The following is a 23415-nucleotide window of genomic DNA, read 5'->3' on the forward strand; positions in this document are numbered from 1 at the left end:
TTGTTGCATCTAAATGTTTCACTGGCTATGCTAGCCTTTGAAACAACTGACCGTGGCCTAGTTTAGCCATTTGCTTATGGGACAGAAATATGGTGTCAAAATAATGTTACATTAATTCAACAGTTAGTGTCGCAACAAGAGCTGACTTCATCTGGAAGTATAATATTGCTTATCATTGTTTGTGTCCATATCTTAAATCTCCTGTTGTACTGAGCACAATTCTTTTTTTAGAAACCTGCCCTGGTACCGCTTAATCGGCCCACTTTGTCCTCAGTCAAGATATTACACCAATCATGCTAAGCACATGAAGTTAAGAAACTAGTGCATAGCTTGTTGTCAAGTCTGGGCTAGAAACTTGTTCTGTATGCTTACATGGAGTTTTATCCTTATGCTAAACCTAAAGCACATTCTTTTTATTTAACAGTGGGTATATACCATTCCACGTGTGCAATATTCCTCTCAATGATCCGTTGTGTGGATTTTACAAGCACTTAAAAAGGATTCTATTATACCCGTGCCACACAGGCAAAGGAAAGTGCACTTTGAGTGAATGCACTTCGCGGCTAGTGTCATTCGCAGGCTGCCACACGGGAACGCTTAGTGACACTCACTGCAAAGAGCACTCGCCGACGAGTGTGTTCGGCGAACTCACTTCGCGGCGGTGAAGTGTGTAGCCTCGTTAGCAATGAGTAAAAAATAAGTAAAGTATTATTGACAGAAGAGTCAGGAGTAATTTTTAATAACATTGTTTTAAATTGCTAACGTTGCAAGATAATGTGCCACACAGCAAAAAAAAACTACTTTCGCTCTCGGGCTGTTCACGACCATGCAGGGTAATGGCTGCACAGTTGTTTGGCGGATCGAGTTTAACTGTTGCTGGTCAGGTTGCCGTCGTTGCTGGCACTTGTAAATGTGGATTGTAAATGTTATTTGTAACAATAATAAACTGTTTTCGTGCACACATTTTTATATTAACAAATATATACTTTCCCGTCTGACTCCCCATCAATTTGAAAGAACACTTTTCTTTCTCGTGTAGCAGCGCGCCGCCAAAGTGACACTCAGCGCGCTCAAGTGCACTCGCTCAAAGTGTACTTTACTTTGCCCATGTGGCACGGGTATTACTTTGCAATGAACCCGCCGTGGTAGCCCAATGTCTATGGCATTGTGCTGCTCAGCTCGAGGTTGTGTGTTCGATCCCGGCCACAGTGGCCGCATTTCGATGGGGCAAAATGCGACAACACTCTTGTATTTAGATTTAGGTGCAAGTTAAAGAACCCCAGGTCGTCAAAATTAATCCGTAGTCCCCCACTACGGCATGCCTCATAATGAGATCGTGGTTTTGGCACGTAAAACCCCAGAATAAAATTTTTGATTTTGCAATGAGTGATTTCGATACAGGGACAGTGCTCGCTATGACAAATGTTTAATTCTGAAAGGGCAGACATCCAAAATGTACTATCTTATACATTGTGGCCACTAATTTTGGGGGGCCTTGCATGCAGGTAGTTGAAAATGACCCCACTCTGCGGTTTTCTGGGACAGAGCAGCATGAGTGTTGGGACATTGTGAGTGAGTGTCATCCATTCCTGCAATGTAACAATTTTACTAAAGCACCTTCGTTGGTGAACTATGGGAATAATCTTTATATATGTCATGCAAAATTGTGTCAAACTGTATGTTTAGTTTAAAAGAATTCTTAAAAAGGCACAGCTGCCTTTTAGGACTTGTCAGCATGGGTGAATAAAAAAAACATATCAAGTAGAATTAATATAATTTGGCTGTATTATGAGCAGAAGTGTGTGTGTGTGTGTGTAGTGGTGGCTCAGGCAGCCACATATGCCATGGAAGGGAGCTAAAGCTGCATCGATGTTGTAGAACCTGTTGTACATTGAAATATAGTAATCCCTCGCTATAACGAAGTCAGCGGGATGGCAAAAAAATTCGTTATAAGCGGTAATTCGATATAAGTGACCACTCGAGAAAAGCTAAAGCAGTCGAGCTTTAATTGCACCACAACTGCTAGGAAGTCAAAATACAATGTATTCAGTGAAGCAAAACTTTATTCAGGTGCAAAAAAGGCAGTGAGTGAGCTTTGGCTGTTTCAAGTTCTCACTGGGTGCGAGCAACCCCTGCTCTAATCTGACCAAGCATTGCATGAGGCCGTGGTTGCTGCCCATGCATTCAACCTTATTTTGCAGCAGGCATAGGTACTCCCGCATGTGCACCATAATTGGCACCTCATGTGGCTCTTCGTCCGCCGGCTCTTCGTCCTCGTCGGGGCCACCAACAGTGTCAATTATCTCCGCATCCGTCACTGGGGCAACCACGGGAGCAGCAGCGTCAGCCAACACACATGTCTCGAAGTCGCCTTCTACCTCTTGGCCAGCAATTTTATGAACAGCCTCATACAGATGGCTGCAAGTCCGGTCATTATCAGGCTAGTCATCGTCAGGGTTGCTGACGACGGCGCGGGAAAAGCCGGCGTGCGCAATGCAATTGGCGACTGTTGAAGGTGCGGGTTTTTTCCATGAAAAGTTCTGCAAATGAATCGCACCAAGCAAATCAGTGTTGTACCTCTTGCTGGCATCATACACTGTGAGCATGCGCTGCAAAAGAGCCTTGCAGTACAGCTTCCGGGTGGTCTCAATGATGCCCTGATCCATCGGTTGCAGTACTGCGGTTGTATTTGCAGGCAAAAATTTCACAGCGATCGCCTTGAGGTTGTCGATCTTCTCTTGGCTTGGACAATTGTCAATTATGAAAAGTACTTGCCGATTCTTCGCGTCGAACCGTCTATCCAGAAGGCGCACGTAGTCTTCAAAAAAAATAGCAGGAGTCATCCATGCTCGCTTGTTACTTCTGTAGATGCATTCCTTGGGAATACTTGCATTTCAGAAGCACCGTGGCTTCTCCGCCTTCCCCAGTATCAACAAGGGAAGCTTAGCCTCGCCTGTTGCATTGGCACCAAACAGCACCGCGACATGCTCCTTGCTCTATTTTCCTCCAGATGAGTATCCGCCAGTGGTAGTGAACGTGCGATTCGGTAGCATCTTGTAGAAAAATGCAGCCTCATCTAGGTTGTAGATGTCTTCGTCTTCATAATTTTCAAGTAGAGCTTGGAGCCAATGTTGGCGCCATACGTCTACAGTGCCACGATTCACAGCTGCGCTTTCGCCAACGATCGACGTTGAGGCATACCGTATTTACTCGAATCTAGGCCGACTCCGATTCTAAGCCGACCCCCCAAAAGTTTGAAGTCCGAAAAAAAAAAAAAAAAAAAAAAAACTTACCTCGAATGTAGGCCGAACGAAACAGCGAGGACAGCATTCGCAAAATGAAACACCATTTATTAAATTTGAACATGCCGAGCTCATTCTATGTCATCATCGCTGCTAGCCTCGTCGCTATCTTCCTTACTGCTGACATCTTCAAACAGTGCGCTATATTCAGTACCATCCAGCGCATTAGAGATGCTGCATTTTTGGAAGGAGCGCACGTTGCGGCGCACGCAAAAACCATCTCCCGTGGCCCCCTCCAACGACAGACCGATGCCGAAGTTCCGCCCGGTTTGAACGTTTGACGATGCCTCTACGGCTAGCACAACTACCGCATTTACTCGATTCTCACGCTTCCTAGATTGCAACGCGCACCCGTTTTCCGCGAGGAAAAATTTGGAAAAATAGATTTTCTCCCGATGCACTGATGTTGCGATGAATAAAAAAAGTCGCAGTTTCGCCCGAAAGGCGATGCATCGAATGCGGTAGCAAATTAGTAGACCGCTATTAACAAGCACGGTGTCACGCGCGCTCAAGCAAACATGAACACACCTCGCTCGTTGACCGCGGAAACGAACTGTCAAAACGCTGGAGACGAAGCGCGCCTTCGTGCAAGCATGCCTCTCGCTTCAACGCGGCGAAAACACGGCGCGCGGCGGACTTTACCAGTCGCAGATTGCTTTGAAGATAGGGCCAAGCCTGATCGTATCGCCGGAGTGGATCGTCGCAGATTACGTCCTGCTTCGGTCCACTGAAACCGTTCCGCATTGCTTTGCTGGCGAAATCCTCTCCTTCTGTTTGCGCCAGTCCCGCTCGCAAGTTTCGGATTCTCCGAACGCCCAGCACGAAATTTTTTCGTGCTGGTATGCACCGCTGACCATAACAACCACCGGCACCGGGAATCATTCTGAATTTTGTGTACAATGTCTTTTTCACGCTCAAAAAGACATTTCGGCACGAATATTGCGAACTCGGACTGCATTTCGTGGCAACGCCCTTGCACCCAGAGTCACATAACGTAAGGAGCCCCATCCGAGCACAATTAAAGTTTCAAGGGCTTTTCGATAGCGAGCGGGCGTGTTGCAGCATCTCGTAGTGGCCACGGAATCTACAGAGCGCATGAATTTCAAATCCGAAACTTTATGGGTATGAAGTTCTTAAACTTTTGACGCGAAAGGTGCACTGACATTTGCAAGGGCGTGCTTTAGATTTTCAATTCTGGAACTTTATGGGTTTAATGTTCCTATAAACTTCAGCCAACATGCGTGCACTCGCCACTTTGCTCTAAGGTGGGTCAAGCTCTTCGTGCTTTCAAGTAACACGGCTTAAAATGCATGCGTTTGGGTCGGGACTGGAAGAAATTTCGAATAAAGTTATATTTCGAGTAAAGCGATTTCATTTCTCGAGGACAGACTGCTTCGCGTAAAGGGTCAATAGGCCATAATACGATAGGACTAAACTAGGTCTGAACTCGAACAATTTCAAGTATGCTGCTGCTGTGTTAACCAGCATTTATCGCACCACTGTTATTACCATACTCCATTCCTCTTTCGTTCCCTTTTTCCCCTTCGCCAGCGCAGAGTAGCATGTGAAAAGTGTGCTACAGATTAGGCTGACCTCTCAATCCTGTAAATATAATCCTTTTTCTCTCTCTCTCCGAGAAATTAGAATCCTCTATGATGACTGTTGGCAAAGCTGCGTCTTCAGTCAATGAACTCAATTTGGTAAGCCACGTGACTCTTTCCAAGACAACACTTCGCATGCAGCAACGAATTGTTGCAAGAGGCGTCGTCTGCTTCCGTCAACACAGTGGTATGCACGATCGTAATAGTTCAACAAAAACGACCCTATGTCGAACCGGTTCAGAACGGTTTCTCCAAAAAGTTCCTTTTCGGGGTCAGAAAATGTATCAGTTTGGTTCAGGTTCCACTAAAATTTGGTTCAGCTTCGGTTTTCAATTCAGCACCAGGTCGTTTCGACACTCTGCTGCTGATGCTGCTGACTGTGAGCGCAGTGACCACAGTTATGTTAATAAGTTATGTATAATTACTGCCTGAATCAACACGTCTACAGGAAAGCCTATGGAGAGAAATGCTTGTCTTCTCACAACCCATAAACTGGTTTCCTAATCTGTAATAAAAAGCATACATGAGTTACTACTATTTGTGCTTGCTTCCTAAAAAAAAAAAAACTATTCCATTATTACATTATTTTGATTCCAGGTTCGCGCATTGCAAACAGACAAGCGTAGTGCACACATAGATCACTCAGTGATAATTGTGTCAGCACAGTACTACTTAGGTGCACATCGTGAAAACTGTTGCTAATTCAAACAAAATTAAGTACGTCTTTCGTGTTAAACGGAGGAATTTCGCACGAACTACAGTCAAAAGCCTTTATAATGAAGTGCTTGGGACCTACAAAATTCATTATACTATAGGTCACTTCGTTGTAAAGATTGTGCGCCGTAACACAATAGACCAGGCTAAGCAAGTTCAAGAAAATAAAACCTTTATTTAATGTGAATTCGAGATACTTAGTGAAATAAGTCGCTAATTTTTTCGCTCACACTTCGTCTGACGGAAGATGCAACTGCAGCCGACCTTATTGCACTGTGGTTCATGGCATGTTCTACGATGAAATGTGGCAGCGACGCAAGGTAAGGCCGGAGATTGTCGAATGCCGCTATCGGAATTCTTGTTGATTTTACAGGCTCTTCATCACTGTTGCCTTCGTTGACATTCGTGTAACCCGCCGTGGTTGCTTAGTGGCTATGGTGTTGGGCTGCTATGCAAGAGGTCGCGGGGTCAAATCCCGGCCACGGCGGTCGCATTTCGATGGGGGCGAAATGCGAAAACACCTGTGTACTATGGAGAGGAATGCTTGTCTTCTCACAACCCATAAACTGGTTTCCTAATCTGTAATAAAAAGCATACGTGAGTTACTACTATTTGTGCTTGCTTCCTAAAAAAAAAACTATTCCATTATTACATTATTTTGATTTGTAAAGTCCGCTAGAAAGACCCCTCACCAGGTTCATTTAGGTGCACGTTAACAAACCCCAGGTGGGGGTCCAAATTTTCCGGAGTTCCCCACTACGGCGTGCCTCATAATCAAATCGTGGTTTTGGCACGTAAAACTCCATAATTAAATTTTTTTTTAATTTTTGACATTCGTGTGCCTTTTGCCCTAGATAGCTTTGAAGGCGTTGTCAGTTACGATTACATCATCACGTCATCAACTACGACATATTCATCAGCCGTCATGCCCACTGGTGTATTGCAACAAGTAGCATACGAGCTGAGCAATTCCTGGAGCAGTGCAGCAGGACTAACATTGCTGGCAACGGCACGCTCGTCAGGTATATCGATAGCACTGCTGTTAGCAGTGAGTGTTAGGAGACACCACTTGCTCAGTAGTGTTTGCAAGTGGTGTCTCCCTATGGACTCAGTATCCAAGTGCAATGAATAAAGCCTTCAAAAGTAGTCTCTGTGTGTTCAATGCTCCTGTTCTTATAAACCACGGATGTATTCGAAGCTAGTGTGAAAATAGCTGCTCAAGTAAAATCTCCAACACTGACATAAATACCAAAATTGCAGCTTTTTTGTTTTTCTTTCTTTTTTTTAGCAATTTCAATTCTTGGTTTAATGCTTCATGATAATACTTAAGTAGAAATTAAGTGGTCAATGGGACGCGTTGAAATGTAATTTGTATGCACCGTTTCGTTTAAACCGAAATAACCATAAAGGTGCGCCAAATTTTTTTCTGGGAATTCGGTTTTAAGAGAAAGGGGGCAAGTAAAAAATTTAACAGAGTGCTGAGACGGCAATCAACGCATAGCTGCGAGCCTGCATGTGCTCCGATGCAATATTTACTTACGTTTGCTCATTCGCACCCACTTTGCGTGTCGCTGCGAAGAGAGTGAGCAGAGTGTGTGCAGGGCACGAATTGTGGCCCGGTAGCCCTGGTCCGGGTTCTTGTGGTCTTCATGCTGTGGTCACGATGGATGAACTGGGCAAGATCGATGGTGGGAAACATGGTATCGTACGAACCTTGCAATTTTTTTGTATGCTCTTTTTCCGAATAATATTACGAATAAAATCTCACTCCATTTGTGCTCGAATACTAAATGCACTTTCTTAATTCCTGCATAGTCATATCAGCCGTATGGCGTTCTGCTCTTATTAATTACTAAAGAATGCATCTCGAAAACTTTGTTATTCTGTGTATTGGACGCAACAGCAGTGTTGAAAAGCAGGATCTGCGGTATGAAAACTGGGAAAAATGAAAACCAAGAACGCTGAAGCCTCATTGGGTGTAAAACAATTAAACCTGCAATAACGAACAGCCGATGTTTCTCGAGTTGTCGGAAATTCATTTATGAAAGCTCGATGCCGTCCCAAGTTATTTGCTCAAGAAAACAAATAAGAAAAAAAATTCTGTCTTTCCCTTCATTTATGTGAGTTTGCAAACTTTCCTTCGAGCCCAGCATTCAATAGGACTGTACGTCATGTGATGTGTCGCAACATGTAGTTCTCGACACCCGGAACCATATACAAAATATGGCCGGTGAGTTTGCAATACATATACACTTGAAATGAATCTTCAGGATACCAGTTTCGAGATATTTCCAAAAGTGTGGGACGAAATACATGGGTGTTCCGTTACTTTTGTGCTTCAGTGCACAAAAGAGTTCTGTTAAACAAGTGGAATGACAATGCATTTTTACGGTGAGCTTGATGGCGCATATCTCCAAACTGGGGTCATTCTGTATATTCATTCAAAGTTGGAAAAGGGCCTTGCAAACTCACTGGCTACAATTCGTAAGTTGCATTATGTGCTGTAAAGTAATTAATTAAGTAGTTAATTAGTGCACTTTTTAAATCAGTCTAATATGCGTTTCGATTTCTTGTGCAAGTAATGTCCGCCTCTCCTGAATAATCCAGCTCGAGGACTACAAGTATGTTATCTGCAACAGGCGATTTTTAAAAATTCCTGAAAACCTAAAAATGATTACCCCGTATAGGGTGCCCCAGCTAAAGTTAGCCAAGCTCTTCCAACAAAAATAAAAGATTTAATGAACATGTTGCGAGATACAATTTCAAGGCCTACGGTGTGCAGTCGTCGGACCTCTTGACAACCAAATACCGTAGGTTTTATAATTGTATCTTGCACCGTGTTTTCTAAATCTTTTTTTTTTTTTTGATGAACAGCTTTGCTAATGTTAGCTGGAACGTACGGTATACGTACCAGCCGGGTGTTTCTGTGAAGACTGCATAAAATTTTCTTGTGTCTCTCTCGAAGACTTTCCAAAAGAAGATCAGAATTCTCTCGAAGACTGCTAAAAAAGTCTCGCGTGGCGCAGACCGGGAGACCTCAACAGCTGACGTTTCTTGTAGGGGCCCCGACCAGCCTGAAGACCACTCGTCCTATTTTCTACAATAAATGTTTTCTACTACAACTTGTACACCTTGATTTCCTGCACTCCTCAAGCGCTCAGTTTCAATTTCCCGGTGAGTAAGCGAGAAACTTTCTCGTATTGCAGGGCATAGAGGAACGACATTTGTGCGACTAGAAAAGAGCATACGAAATCACTTTGTCAGTAGCTATTAACTTTACGTTGTCAGTAGCGACGTAACTGTGCTAGTTAATTAGATTATTTAGTGTATTCAACTAATTAGCAAGAAAATTAGAACACTTAACCGGTTTCCAGATGTGCGCCGCTCCATAACCAAATATTTATCTTTAGTGCTCTACTTCTAGGAATTTTGACAGTTTTCGAAGAAACACCCTGTATAATACGCACGCTGTTAGAGCAGTCTTACCTGCCGGTATACTCGTGATCAATACAGCTCGCAGTTTCACCCGAAAGGCGAAGCAGTGATAGCAATAGCTAAGTATATATTAGACAATAGGGGTGTCGAATAGGGAATTGAATACGAATCAAATAGTGCCAGAATCGAAATGAATATCGATTACGTTGCGAATAGTTTTTGATTACAGAAAAGCCGTTATCACAAATAATATGGAGTAATATTCACATCCCAGCCTTTTTAAAGTTCGCAAGTTTGCCATTACATAATGCGTCATAAGTGTTGTTTATTAACACACAAATGGAGCATTAGGAGCAATCAAGTAGTTTCTTCGCATGCACAGGACTATCAAGCGAGTGGGAATGATCGCTGTATAGCCTGTAAAGTATGCAGGGGCGGATCCAGGTTTTTTCTGAGGGGGGGGTCAGCTTCTGTCAATGATGATGATGATAGTAGCCTTTCGTATTTACCGAAATTCACCGTTTCTGCTCACGATAAACCCGCGTTTTATGCTACTAGAGCAACACCTGAAGCCCACCCTGGTGACTCAGTCAGCTCGGGCGTTGCGCTGCTCAGCACGAGATCGCGGGATCGAATCCCGGCCGCGGTGGCCTCATTTCGATGGAGGCGAAATGCAAAAACGCTCGTGTGCTTGCGTCGTAGTGCACGTTAAAGAACCCCAGGTGGTCAAAATTAATCCGGAGCCTTCCACTACGGTGTGCCTCAAAATCAGAACTGGTTTTGGCGCGTAAAACCCCAGAAAGGGGAAGAAGACCTGTAGCGAAGCCAGATATCGGTTTCTCCAAGCTCATAGGAAAAAGACGTTACCCAATACAGCCATGTGCTTGGTGGCTGTGCCTGATAATACAGGGTGTTCAAAACTAAGCCTTGTGCTTTTCTTAAAATTAGGCACTGGGAGGGAGGCACGCGAAGACCACCTGTGCAAATAAGATATGTAGCCAGGGGGGCACAAAGTGAGATGATAATTATCGCTGTGAGCAGCCCAATTAACTAAAATTGAACAATTCTTTTTGTCGACTGCAGTAAGTGGGTATGTTTGTATTGAAAACTTAGAGGCAGTCGTGTTTCTTACTGCAGTCAATAAAAAGTTAATTATTCACTTTTAGTCAATTCGGCTGCGGACAGCGATAATTATATCATCTAACCTTGTGTCCCCCTGGCCACATAACTTATTTGCGCTGGTTGTCTTCACATGCCTCCCAGTGCCTAATTTTAAGAAAACCATAAAGCCTAATTTTGAACACCCGGTATATCTAGCCTGTATTGTTCCTTAAAATAAAATTTGGGATGATCTGTTGCAGGTTCGTTATAATTGCGTAAGCACGGATCCATCTTGGGAGTTCTGTTGGGACACCTTCTTTTCCTTAAGGAGATTCTTTGTGTTTGGCTGAGACACCTTCGTTTGCTGCTCCAACGCGGCAACCACTACACTGGTTGTTTACGATATGTGAATCACCGCGTATGAGGACTCACGACGCCACCTACAAGAAGAATGATGTGGTGTAGTAGCCTCTTCGACTTTGCCAACTGTCGCGAAATGATTTCCTTTCATGCGAATTTTCAAGCGCAGAAAGAAGAAGCCTGGGAGAGCCACGTCAGGACTGTGGGGCGGCTGGCATCTTTCAATTGGCCAGGAAGCGGGTCATGAGGAAGGCGGTGCAGGCTGCATGGTGCGTTGTCATGGTGAAGTTTCCAATCAGCCCCCGATATCGGCCGGGTGCGGTGGTATCAGGCAAGCGACTTCGTTCGAGTTGCTTGAGCACTTTTGCCATAGAATTTGGCATTCACGGTTGTGCCATGGGGTCTAAACTCATGGTGGACAAGGCCACTGATGTCAAAGAACACAATCAGCATGGTCTTGACCTTTGACTTGCTAATTCTGGCCTTCTTGGGGTGAGGGGACGCCAAGCTATGCCACTTGGCACTTTGCCTTTTTTGTTTCGGGGTCGTATTCAAACACCCAAGTCTTGTCACCTGTGATGACATTGTCCAAAACTTGGGGTCACTTTCGCACAAGTCCCAAACCTCCTGGCACGTTTCAACTCGGCTCGATTGTTGGTCATTCATTAACATTTTGCGCAAGATCTTTGCGCACAATTTTCGCATCTGAAAATTATTCGCCAAAATCTCGTGAACGGTACTTTTTGGAATGTTTACTGTCTGTGCCACTAAACGGACACTCACACGAGGGTGTGAGTACAAAAGATCTCTCGCGCGCGTCACATTTTCGCCGGTGATGGTCGTTGATGGCGGTACAGTGCAGGCTTCATCATTGACCTCTTCACAACTTTCTAAAAAGACCTTGTGCCCCCGGTAAACTTGACGTTCTGACAAACAAATATCACCAAAAGCTGTCTTTATCATAGGAAAAGTTTCCACTGCAGACTTGCCAAGTTTCACGCAAAACTCGATGGCAATCCTTTGTTCCAACGAGCGCTGCATTATGACTTGCACGGTAAATGAAAATAAGGTGACAAAATACGTTGTCCTTACTCTCCAGATGGTCGCAGACGACTGAGCGACAGCGCGTGCGTAAGCTAACTTCCCCCTCCACCAATCCCAACTGGTCTCACCGCGCTGCGACGTATAGTCGCTTCACAATATAATCACTGACATTACTTTTCGGACAAACCCTGTCCACTTCAGCAAGTGATCTCTTTCATTAAGCAGGTTGGTCGCAGAACCGATGACACCCAATGAGGCAACCGATGACACCCCAAGGGCCACTAAGTTGATCAGGCACGAAGGCGCTCGCGCGGACATTGGCGTTCTCAGCAAAATGGATGTCCCCTCGTTCATTCCACGCCACCGAAGGGACGAGTAAGGCACCGCCGGCGCCAGGAGGTCCAAGTGTTCATGAGAAAAAATAGCTACCGCAACATCGGGACACCACACCCTTACGGAATACAACTAAGTTTGTGAGCGAGCTATCTTTACTTCTGCATGGCTGATATCACTGGTACTCGCGAAAAATACTTTGGAAAAATGCTGGTGGCCATATCTTTCTGCGACAGGGCCATCCCCCTGTCAGCAAGGAGGCGATGCAGAAATCTGAGGGGGGGGAGGGGGGTCAGGACCAAATACTTTTTGAATAGTTTTCGAATATTCCAAATGTCAGCTGGGCCATATAAACATTAAATTGGAGAAAAAAAGTAGAGCAATTTTCGGAAAACCACAAATTGTTAAGTGACCGCGTCATGCCCCCTTTAAAAAATGCATTAGCTATCCATTCCATGATCCAGTTAAGATCGCCTGGAGCATCTATAGAAGGGCGTTTTTGGGAAATTTAACTGGAAGTACAATGTATTTAGCAGCAAGTTTTAAAAACGGACATTTCGAAAGTTGTCTTATAGTCTCAGTACTGTCTCGGAATAAAAGGCCGACTTCTCTGCTCGATCACTGACTGTCTCTCCCAACGACGTATTTTCATGATGACCAAGGATGGCCAGAGTACACAATTTGAGTTGAAGCAGGGCGTGCCGCAGGGTAGCGTTTTGAGCCCAATACTATGTAATGCCATGATGTTTAAGTTGCCAGACTTGTCGCCATCTACAGTGAACATCTCAATCAGTGTAGACGGCTTTTGTCTTTTAGCATCGGGGTTAAGCTACACTGAAGTTCAGCAGTTTTTTACAAGAAGGAACTGATAACACTACATTCGTTTTTATTAGAATGTGGCATGGATGTTTCCACCGAGAAGTCAGCAGTTTTAGCCTTTACAAAGAGATAGGCTTCTTCTTACAATAGACCAGATTGCAGTACCTATTGTGTGATTTCAGCGGTTCAAGAGTACAGTAGCCAACTGTGCCCACGTACATGGATAACCTTTCTAAACGTGAACAGCACCAAAGCAACACCTCCCCGTACATGTTGCTTTTGCGCTGTTCACTGTTTAGTATGGATCATTAACAACTAACTTAGTCAGCCACCTTACTTGGGTAATCTCCCTGCCTTTCTCGCTTCGTTTCTCTCTCTTTCTCACCGGTTACCTGTAATTATTTTAGATCAAACACTGTCTTGGACGTGCTCGCATATTGTGTCTTGAAGAGTGCGTGTTTTGACTACCGACCTCGTCACACAGCCGCTTCACGGTTCCGACATGAGCTGCGCGTTTCGCTGTAAAAAGTTTGCCGTGAGAGAACTACTGGGCGTATCGGATTAAAACTTCACAGGAATAGAGCACACATCCGACTGCAAGAACATGCTCGCGTAAATCTAACATTTTCGGGAGAGGCACAAGCAATTATCAGAGAGGTTCTTACGCCAAGGATGCATGCGCAATGAGCTTGGCATCATAAGGTTGCAAACGTGTGAATGTATCAATAAAGCCGCGAGAAAGAACGACCGTAAAAGGGATAGTGTAGGCTCATTGCTTAGTGTCTATAGGCTTCTAATATTTCGGTAATTTCGCCCAATTGTTCACGGGAGCACTAACCGGCGGCTGGTACGATTTATTTCATTACCATGCACACAAAGTTCACAAAATGTTGCATGGCCCATTCAGTTGTGATTATCTACGAAAAAGAAACACGACTATACAAGTAGCACCGTGTTATTGGTATATTTATATCTAAAACTGCCTTGTTTGCCGGGACAATGCATGAAAATAAAATAAAAGACAACGACCAAAACACAGCTAGCCCTTTTGCAGCATTACATGGGCAACTACTGCACTGCAGTACAGTGCAGCTACTGGGCTCACTCGCCATCTTTTCTTATCTCTCCTGGTTATGGCTTTTGACAAGAAACCTATATCTCGGCAGAACATTGCTGCTGCCAAGGTGTCGTTCTCATGCTCTGGACATGAAAATATTGCAAAGTTCAAAATTTCAGACCCCCTTACAAAAAAAAAAGCAAAAAAAAAGCTCTTTCGTTGAAAATTGCTTTTGCTAAAAATGAAGCAAATGCATCCTCCAATACAATGAGCATTTTTAACAATGCTTGATTTGCGTTAACAAGGCCTCTGTTTTAAAACGTTGCTGTGAAGTTAATTGCGATCACCTGCTCATTTTGGATAAGCTTTTTTGGCGATTGTTTTTATTACCACGTAACCAGCAGCATATATAGTGATTTAAATTGTCCTTGTTCCTCTTTTCCAAGTATCCTGCGGGGGCACTCACATAAAGCCATCTCAACATTTTCATTGGCCTCACGTACCCTACCACGATCAAGTACATCGTCGAGCGCATCCTGAATACAACTACCAGTTGCCTTACATAAATCATTCGGGTTAAGAAGGAGTCTGACAATATTTTGTAGACAGTTACCGCTTTTCAAGAACTTTGCGAAGTTGTAAAAGCCATCATATTCCCCTTCACCAGAAACTGTGCACGGAACACAAGGGTTGACACAGGTAAAACACATACATGCAACTAAAACTTCATAAAACATTCACCAGCCCTTCCCCTGTCAAGAAAATGGGGGTAAGTGAAGCTTGTCGTGTGTGTACCTGACGTACTACTTTTCCTTCCCTTTCCTGCAACTTTTCCTACATCTTCGGATGGTTTAGGGTAACTGGACTGCATCTGACACCAAAGGGAGAAGTGCGCAAACATGAAATTAACCAATGTCCGTCCAGTTTGCTAATGTCGACGTTGAATTGTCTCCAACGCCAAGAAGTGGTGTGGTGTGGGATCCTTTCAACGAGCCCTTTCCTGAGCAAGTTCACAGTGCCATTGCTCAAACGCAGCTTGCTCCTCGGTGGAACACACCACACGTAAGCCTTCCCATCAGGCTGCCGAGACTGATCTGAGGCGAGGGAAGCCCGGCGTCATAGAGTTAATATAACCAACTCTAGAGGAAAAGCTCCCCATAGCGCCCATGTATTGAAATCAGGAACCACAAGGGCGCTGCCATGTTGCTGCACTATGCAGGCGCGAAGGCGCAGACGAGATGCGATTCAGACTAGGTGCGCAATCAACGTGATCCCGAGCCTCCGTCAGTATGGTAGCGCCATCTAGTTAAGGTGCCTGCAAATGCAGCCTTTTAGACACCTTAAATTTTACATCAAAATTTTCAGAATAGCCATCCGATCTTTCTGAAAGATTTACGGAATTAACTTCAAACGTTGTCCGTGCCTACGTGTAAGTGCTTGCTTTCACATAATATATTGAACGTTTTTAGTGCTACAAAAAATCCTGCGCTTTTGTAGTTCAAACGCTGCTCAAATCCTGCGTTGAATGTAGCTCCACTAACGTGAAAGACGGGGAAGTGCGAAGCAGTGATGCGCCGGTGTTTCCCTTATGTTAACTCGCCGTTGGTTTGAACTACACAAGCGCAGGATTGGAGCTACATTAAGCACTGGATTCAAATTATGCGCTTGTGTAGTTCAAATCCAGCGCTATTGCAGCTCCACTAAGTGGAACCTGGGGAAGTGCAAAGCATATGATGCGCCGGTGTTTCCCTTATGTTATTCTTGTGCTATTCTAGCACAAGTGAGGAGGAATCGAGCGCTTGTGGGGTGGTGGCACCCTCTCTTGCGCTGCGCTGGTACCAGACTGGCGTTTTGGAAGCGATTTTCACGAGCTTTTACTAATTCCCGCATATTCCTGAATCATACCCGCATATCCAACGCGGGTATGCGCCACACGGGATTTTATTGTTGTTAATTGTGACGTAACTGACGAGGATGTGTTGTTATTGATGTCATGACCTATCAGTCATATTAGTCATACATTTGTACCCTTCTATGCCAAATTTGGTATATACCAAGTGAACGAGACGCGAGTTTTTGGCAGATCTTGTTTTTGTGCGTAACCACGACGACATGACATCACATTAGACGCCGACAACCCGGGCCCCTAAAGTGATTCGCACTTAAAATGAATCGTATCAACATGGCGGCACCTTCGCGGTTCCCGCGTTTTTCTCCCAGGTGCAGAGTGCGCACCGACACCCTTTCCTTCCCTTTCCCTACCTGCGACACACAAAACAACCCTGATTCGTCGCGCGCGTCACGTCATCCGGCGCTGGCGCAGCTGGAATCCTGCCAACCGGGCCGCGACTTTACAATTGCTAGTAGGTACAGCGGCCGGGGCTTGGCACTGTGGGTCCCATGACTTTCGCTTGGAGGGACCCTGAGTAGTTTGTGCGCAGGCGCGAGTACAAGCGGGTGTGAGGGAGAAATTCTGGGCGCTTTTGCTCCTTGAATTCTGACTTTGCCTATAGGTACTACGGCGGAGCACTTTCTTTGGTCAGAAGCTCGAAGTTGCGCTTCTGATATATATATATATATATATATATATATATATCAGAAGCGCAACTTCGCGGTTATCTTTGGTTTATTTACCCAACAGTTTCGGTCGGTGGGCCGAACAAGGCCGGTCCACCGGCCGAAAATGTTGGGTAAATAAACCAAAGATAACCGTGAAGTTGTACTTCTCATCTTTCTAAATACGCTTGGCCCATTGCAAAATTGAGTTACTATATATATATATATATATATATATGTATATATATATATATATATATATATATATATATATATATGCTCGGTGCCACTCTGATGTGAAACAGGCAAGCAGGGGTCCGTCCAGCTCCCGGCTGCCTCTTACCGGCTACCAGGAAAATAGCACCAAGTCTTCCAGAAGCTCACAGCATGGCCAGGCGGTGCCTGCCAGATGCGGCCGGTCCAACTGTTCACCACCCTCTCCGATCCCCCTTTCCTACTCTGCCCCGTCGGCTAATAGGGTTCGCGCCTGCTTTACGGTCATGGGGGAGAGTACCCTCTGGGTGGCGGCTCGCGACGGAAGTCGGAAGAAGTAATCCTGACAGACGCGTGAAGCGTCTACCGCATCTCCTCCGGAACGGCAGCGGCGGGCGCTCAGACGCACGCGGCACGTGCCGCAAGCAGTCGTACCTAGTCGTATCTAGGGTGCCTCGATACCAAGCTTGGCGGCGCTGACATCGAGGCACCCTAGTCGTACCTAGAGTTACTGTGTATGCTCCCTACTGGAGATATATATCGCTTAGAGCACTGCACGGGCTTACCCGAAATCCCGAGCCCGGCCCGGCCCGTGGGCCGGGCCGGGTAGAGCAGTTTGTTCACGGACTCGGGCACGGCGTGTGCTTTTTGACCCGGGCCCGGGCCGGGCTCGGGTTTTTTTGACGCGGGCCCGGGCCGGGCTCGGGCTTTCTGGTGGTGTGCATGTAACGTGCAGCGAGTTATTCTCGGGCGTCTCAACTCTGAAAAACATGTATTTTTCGGTCTCGGGCCGGGTTCGGGCCAGTTTCGAGCCGGGCTCGGGTCGGGCTTGGGCCTAAGGTAAAGGGGTGGCGGGCCGGGCCGGGCGGGTAACTTAGATTGTTTCCGGGCCCGGGTCTCGCCATAAAAGTTTTGATTGGGCTCGGGCGGGCCGCCCAACGTAAAAACGGGCCTGGGCCGGGCTGAAAAAATTGGCCCGTGCAGTGGTCTAATATCGCTATACTATATTGTGGGGTCTCACACGTGCTCTTGGGACAAAGCAACGACAACACAGTAGTGCAAACAATCAAAATGGCATTTATCCGCCTTTTTTCACGGCGCTACGGCGCATGCGCCCTGCCCTAGCGGATTAGTCGCGAAACGTTTTGGAAGGGTCGCGCGCGCGGCCGTGCGGCCCCGTCTCGAGGAAACGTCCCCCGAAAAAAAAAAAAATACGCTCGCACGCGCGCTACTGCAAGTGAAAACTCGTGCTGTGTACCTCGTTGAAACTTCACTGGTAGCTTGACGTCGGTGCGGTACCGAGAACGTGCGTAGCGTAAGACTGCAACTCTACTTTTAACAGAAAGCGGTGAGGGCTTCGTCTAGACTGCACAGGGAACTACGTAGTTGCCGCCTTGCATTGATGGCTGTAATAGCAAATTTATCGATAAACCCCTGCGTTACACTTGGAGACACTTAAAAACACGTTGCTGACGAAGACTTCTTGCAGCGTTGGTCCTCGCTTGCTGGTAGTGGCAGCGTGTGCCCGACTTCACGTACTCGTTCAAGGCGCGGTTACACAGGGTCGATACGATACCGACAAGACGCGCACGCTTACGATCGGCCGACCATTCAGCACTGTGTCGCTGAGACCATTTTATCATACCAGGCCTACAAGAAGTAACCGACGAGCGCGAGTTGCGTACTGCGACGGGCTTTCTTGTCGACGGCACCGATAAAATCAGCGTGCCGACCATCATTCGACCGAACCCCGTGCGATCGGCGGTCGAACCGATAACGCGATAGCCGCAACGGCTTCGTTAGTATATATAAATAATTGCGCGCAAAGTGAGTCAAGACATGCCTACGAAGTTGAAATGCACAGGATTCGACCCTCTCAATCCGTGCACATAAGTTTGAGCCAATGTTGATCCTGTTAAGCGAAGGTTAGGCCTGGCGCCGTCGAGTTCGCGCACCCGCTACCGGCGGACCGGTACTGAAAAGCAATTAAGCAAGTTATAATGAAGGAAACTGCTTTTATAGACCAATTCTAGCCTTAGCGATTTGAAATAAACTACCCTTCGCTTCGATCGTCGCTTACACAATAAGCTGCAAGCGGGGACACAGCGCTGTGCCCAACGCCTGTGCCAACATCTGTATGTCACCGTTCCCGTAGGCTGCCGGTCGTATTCGCAACGTAGATGGGCGGGTTTTTACGTGTTGGCATGCTGACACATTTTCTAATTCTTGAGATGTACTCTTTATCTCTGCGTCAAACCCGAAACAAGAGACGGTACATTCGGTACAGCAGCATAAACAGCCGCTTCGCTCAGTTATATACCAACGGTGTCAGCGATGGCATCCGCGTTTTTGCAGGAGAACAACACGACCTTTAAATGAGCGCTTATGCGAGCACAGTTTGCTCTAATAATGCTTTATGACACGCGCAAATGAACTATCGTGAAGTTAAAGAAAAGCGATAATCAGTAATAAATTAACAGCCCAATATTTGTAACTGGATCACAGCCGCCATTGTTTAAGTGGCTCAGCCGCTCATACTGACTCGTCTCATGATGGAACAACGCAGCTCATATGAGCAGATATGTGTGTTTTATTCTACGTTTGGACATTCTTTCATATCAGCGCCTTTTCATATAAACACCTTTCCCCCATTTTTTGACGCTAACAACGATCTCTGGCTGTAGATGCCGATGTAAACAAGTGCATCGCTTTGCTAAATCCGACGCGGGAGGCTGCGCACTCGAAACCATCTTATTTATGCGAAATGTCTAAAGAATGTGTAAAAAGAATTACAAAAAAGAGCGAGGTGCAAGTGCAGGAGTTAAGCGCCAACAAACTCCAAAGCAGCCGCGGCGGCAGAGGGAACTCAGCGTGCCTTTATCGGCCGCACCGTAAACAAAACAGCACCCTCAGGCCTGCTCACCCTACATGTATATAGTTGGTGAGTGCTACATGGCTTCCAGGAACGACATGATGCCCCCCAGAAGCCATTAATAATTATTCGCGATCCACGAAACGCACAACCGATGCGCACTTAACACGGGCGCAGGTTCACAAATCAGCCGGCGAAAGCCCCAGCACCCTACCAAAACGTTTCCAGCGGCGCGCGGCAGAGGGCAGCACAGGAAAACGAAAAAGGCGGATTGCACCTTTCATACACTAATACACGCTAGCCGAATTACTATGCATAGAACATTCACATGGCCGCGCGACAAGTCAAGGAAGTCCGACTCACCGCGACCGGATAGCGAGCGAATAAGTTCGCCACACGCTATGACACCACCGCCTAGCCGTTCACGTGTACGGTCACGCGAACGGTGGCATGTTCAAACGATCCGTGTTCGTCCATACCGGTGCCCTGCTCCTAGCCCCGCGAGACGGTCTCGCGAAGCGTGGATCGGCGCACGCGCGGAACGTCCGCATCGCTCACCGACCCCAACCCCAAAGAGGAACAGCCTTCTCCCTTTTGCGCCCGCGTAAAACCCCGCTGTCAGGTGGCGTCAGCAGTGCAATGCTAGCGCCATCTCTCGTAATACGCTGCAACTCCGCCGCCGTAAAGCTACGCGGCGAAGCCGGATTACAGGAGACAGGAGCCTTGCGGGGAAAACAACATCAGGGGAGGCGTGTGAGTCGCGCATCCCCACATCCCCCCCAACCTTAAATCACTGCATACTCCGGCTTAACATGTCAACACTGTCCAACATCAACGCGTGCTTCGCGAAAAAAGAGGTAGTACATGCAGCAGTGGCCGCACCGAGGAAATGTCCACGCGCTTTCCATAACATGTGAGCCGACATTGTCTCTGCGGTTCACCGCTGGCGTCCGTTGGTCACAGCACCAGCCTGCAGATTCGACGGCACGACTCCAGCCCAGGACTCCAGAAACGGCGACGCAGAAGTCGGCACGAGCGACGCGCCCTGCTGGCGAGAGCCGCAGTAGCCGTTGGTGACTGCCGGCTCTTTTCCCAGCCGTAGCGGGTCGCGAGCCGGACACAGGCGACCGCCGAAGTCGCTGCGCCGAACTGGCCACAGGCATCTCCTTCGCCTGGGGTAGCTCGATTGTAGTCCTGGCAGCAGCGCAGACGATACGCAGGCGACAGCAAACCAGGGGTGACTCCGCTCACGCTGCGTACACTCAATGCACTCAACAAACACTAAAGTAGTGCAAGGGAGAGGAATTCTGCATGCGCATCGCCCACGTGGTACGATGTACAATTCGGCTAGCAAAAGTTCGGGCGTCTGTTCAGATGCTAAGTTCACGTGAACAAGAGTCGAACGAGTAATTTCAATTCGTGCGAGGCGAAATAATGAGGGAAACAATGTGCGACACCTAAACACCACGGTCCACCATGTTGTGTCTCTCAGCGTGCGACAGGCTGCTTTGTAAAGCCTTGGGCCTAATGCGTCGCTACCCTGACAACAACCGGCATCAAAAAAAAAAAAAAAAAAAAAACATCACCCAAAATGGGCATAACAGGCAGCCGCGAGGAGACGTTAGCTCTTTGAGGTGGTCCTACCCCGCTCGGTCCACACAGCATCCGAGTTGACGGCGCCCACCGTCCCAGACGGTGTCGGAGCGCCCGGTGCCAGGCCGCAATACTAGGGCGCGATCTTGTACGCGTTCCAAAATGGAACGGAGGCGTTCCGTTCCGTCGAGCCCCACACGATTGGTCAATTTGAACGTCGCGGTTGAAATTGACCAATCGTGTGCGGCTAGATGGAACGGAACGCCTCCGTTCCATTTTGGAACGCGTACAAGATCGCGCCCCTAGTCAGTCCGTAGCGGCACCCGTGGCCACCCGGCTCCCTGAGCCGCGACTTCCGAAGCCAAGGAGATAGAAGCTATTTACATAAGAAATTCGGACCACCCACGAGGCTTCCGTACTCACTCGCTTCAGGCTTGCCAATGCTCCGCGGACGCTAGGCCTCGCTTTCCCAGAATGCAGACCACGTGGCTCTCGTACCGTCGAGTTTACTTCAATACATTCGCGAAAAGGCTTAGCATGTTGAAAAGTTCAAACACGCTACAGCAACCGTTGCCTCGCTCAAGAAAGCACGCCGCCGACGCTAGTGATCAAAATCCACGCTAGGAATACGCTTCGGTTCAAATAAAGGTTGTCTCGAACCGAGCAAAACTGTCAAAATTATCGTCCGATGTCCCAAGAGGTCCACGTTGGGCAGCCAGATGTGGGGTCTCACAGGTGCTCTTGGGACAAAGGAACGACAACACAGTAGTGCAAACAATCAAAATGGCATTTATTGCACCTTAATTTCATACACTAATACACGCTAGCCGAATTAATTACTATGCATAGAACATTCACATGGGCGCGCGACAAGTCAAGGAAGTCCGACTCACCGCGACCGGATAGCGAGCGAATAAGTTCACCACACGCTAAGACACCATCGCCTAGTCGTTCACGTGTACGGTCACGCGAACGGTGGCATGTTCAAACGATCCGTGTTCGTCCATACCGGTGCCCTGCTCCTAGCCCCGCGAGACGGTCTCGCGAAGCGTGGATCGGCGCACGCGCGGAGCGTCCGCATCGCTCACCGACCCCAACCATAGAATAAAGAACCCCCAACCCCGAAGAGGAACAGCCTTCTTCCTTTTGCGCCCGCGTAACCCCCCGCCGTCAGGTGGCGTCAGCAGCGCAACACTAGCGCCATCTCTCGTAATACGATGCAACTCCGCCGCCGTAAAGCTACGCGGCGAAGCCGGATTACAGGAGACAGGAGCCATGCGGGGAAAACAACATCAGGGGACGCGTGCGAGTCACGCATCCCCACAATATATGGCTCCCTGCCGGGAGGCAACACTCCATTTGCTAGTAGATATACAGCGTTTGACCACTGGCGCCACGCTGCGCCGCTCGCGCGTACCGCGTTTCTAGGTGGTTTTAGGGGCGAAGCTCCTTATAGCGGCACCCGTTCCGTCCCCGTCGTCTTAGTAGTAGTGTGTAACCAGTAGTGTGTAACAAGGCTGAGAAAGATGAGAAAAAAATTCCGAAGTTGTGTCCGTAGCGCGGAATCGAACCAGGGACCCCTCGCTTCCGAGCGCGCGGCGTTAGCCCACTACGCCAGGAAGCGGACATGGACACACGCACCACGATGGCAATAAATACCCAACATTAACGAAAGGCCGCGTTTCTAGCGCGTTTCTAACGCGTTTGTGCTAGCGCGTTACGGCCCGTGTAAGAAGCTGGTGTAAGACGCTGTGGCCTCTCCGCCTTACCTTCAACGCGTTTCGAACGCGGTGCCCAAAGCGGTGGCAAGTCAAGTTCAAGTCGAGGAGCGTTTATGAATACGGGGGGTATACTCTCTCAGCAGTCATGTGATGGCGTCGGCAAACGCGGTGCACGTTCCGGCATGTGTAAATGGCTGCGTAAGACGCTGTGGCCGCTGCCCCTTACTAGAGAGTACTGCACGTTTCTAACGCGTTTGTGCTAGCGTCCCCTTAAGCGGGAGATCCGATGATTCCCTCCGGAGCTTCGCCCACTCATCATCATTCACCCAGTGGATATGCTGTGATTTTTTGTTCACCGAGGGCGCTCGAACACAATCATATGGTTCGCACAAACGCAACCCTTTGAAGCGTGGCTGTATGGCTGAGTAGATACGGCGCTCGCTTCGGGATCTTGCGTACGCGGGTTCGAAACCCGCTCTGGCCACATTATTTTTTTCCCTAATATCACGCTTTTCCTTTTTTTTCCTCTCTGTTTGCCAGCGCGGTCGCTTGAACCCCGGCGCCACGGCGGCAGCCGTGGTGCCGGGCGCCGACGCGAAGCGGCGGCCGTTGGGGTGTTGCGGAGCGCAGCGTAGCAACACCCCAAATAAAAAAAAAATACTGCTCCAGTCAGGTAGACTGCTCCCTCCCTGAT

Source organism: Dermacentor silvarum, chromosome 1, assembly GCF_013339745.2.
Source record: "Dermacentor silvarum isolate Dsil-2018 chromosome 1, BIME_Dsil_1.4, whole genome shotgun sequence".
In the NCBI taxonomy this organism is placed as follows: Eukaryota; Metazoa; Arthropoda; class Arachnida; order Ixodida; family Ixodidae; genus Dermacentor; species Dermacentor silvarum.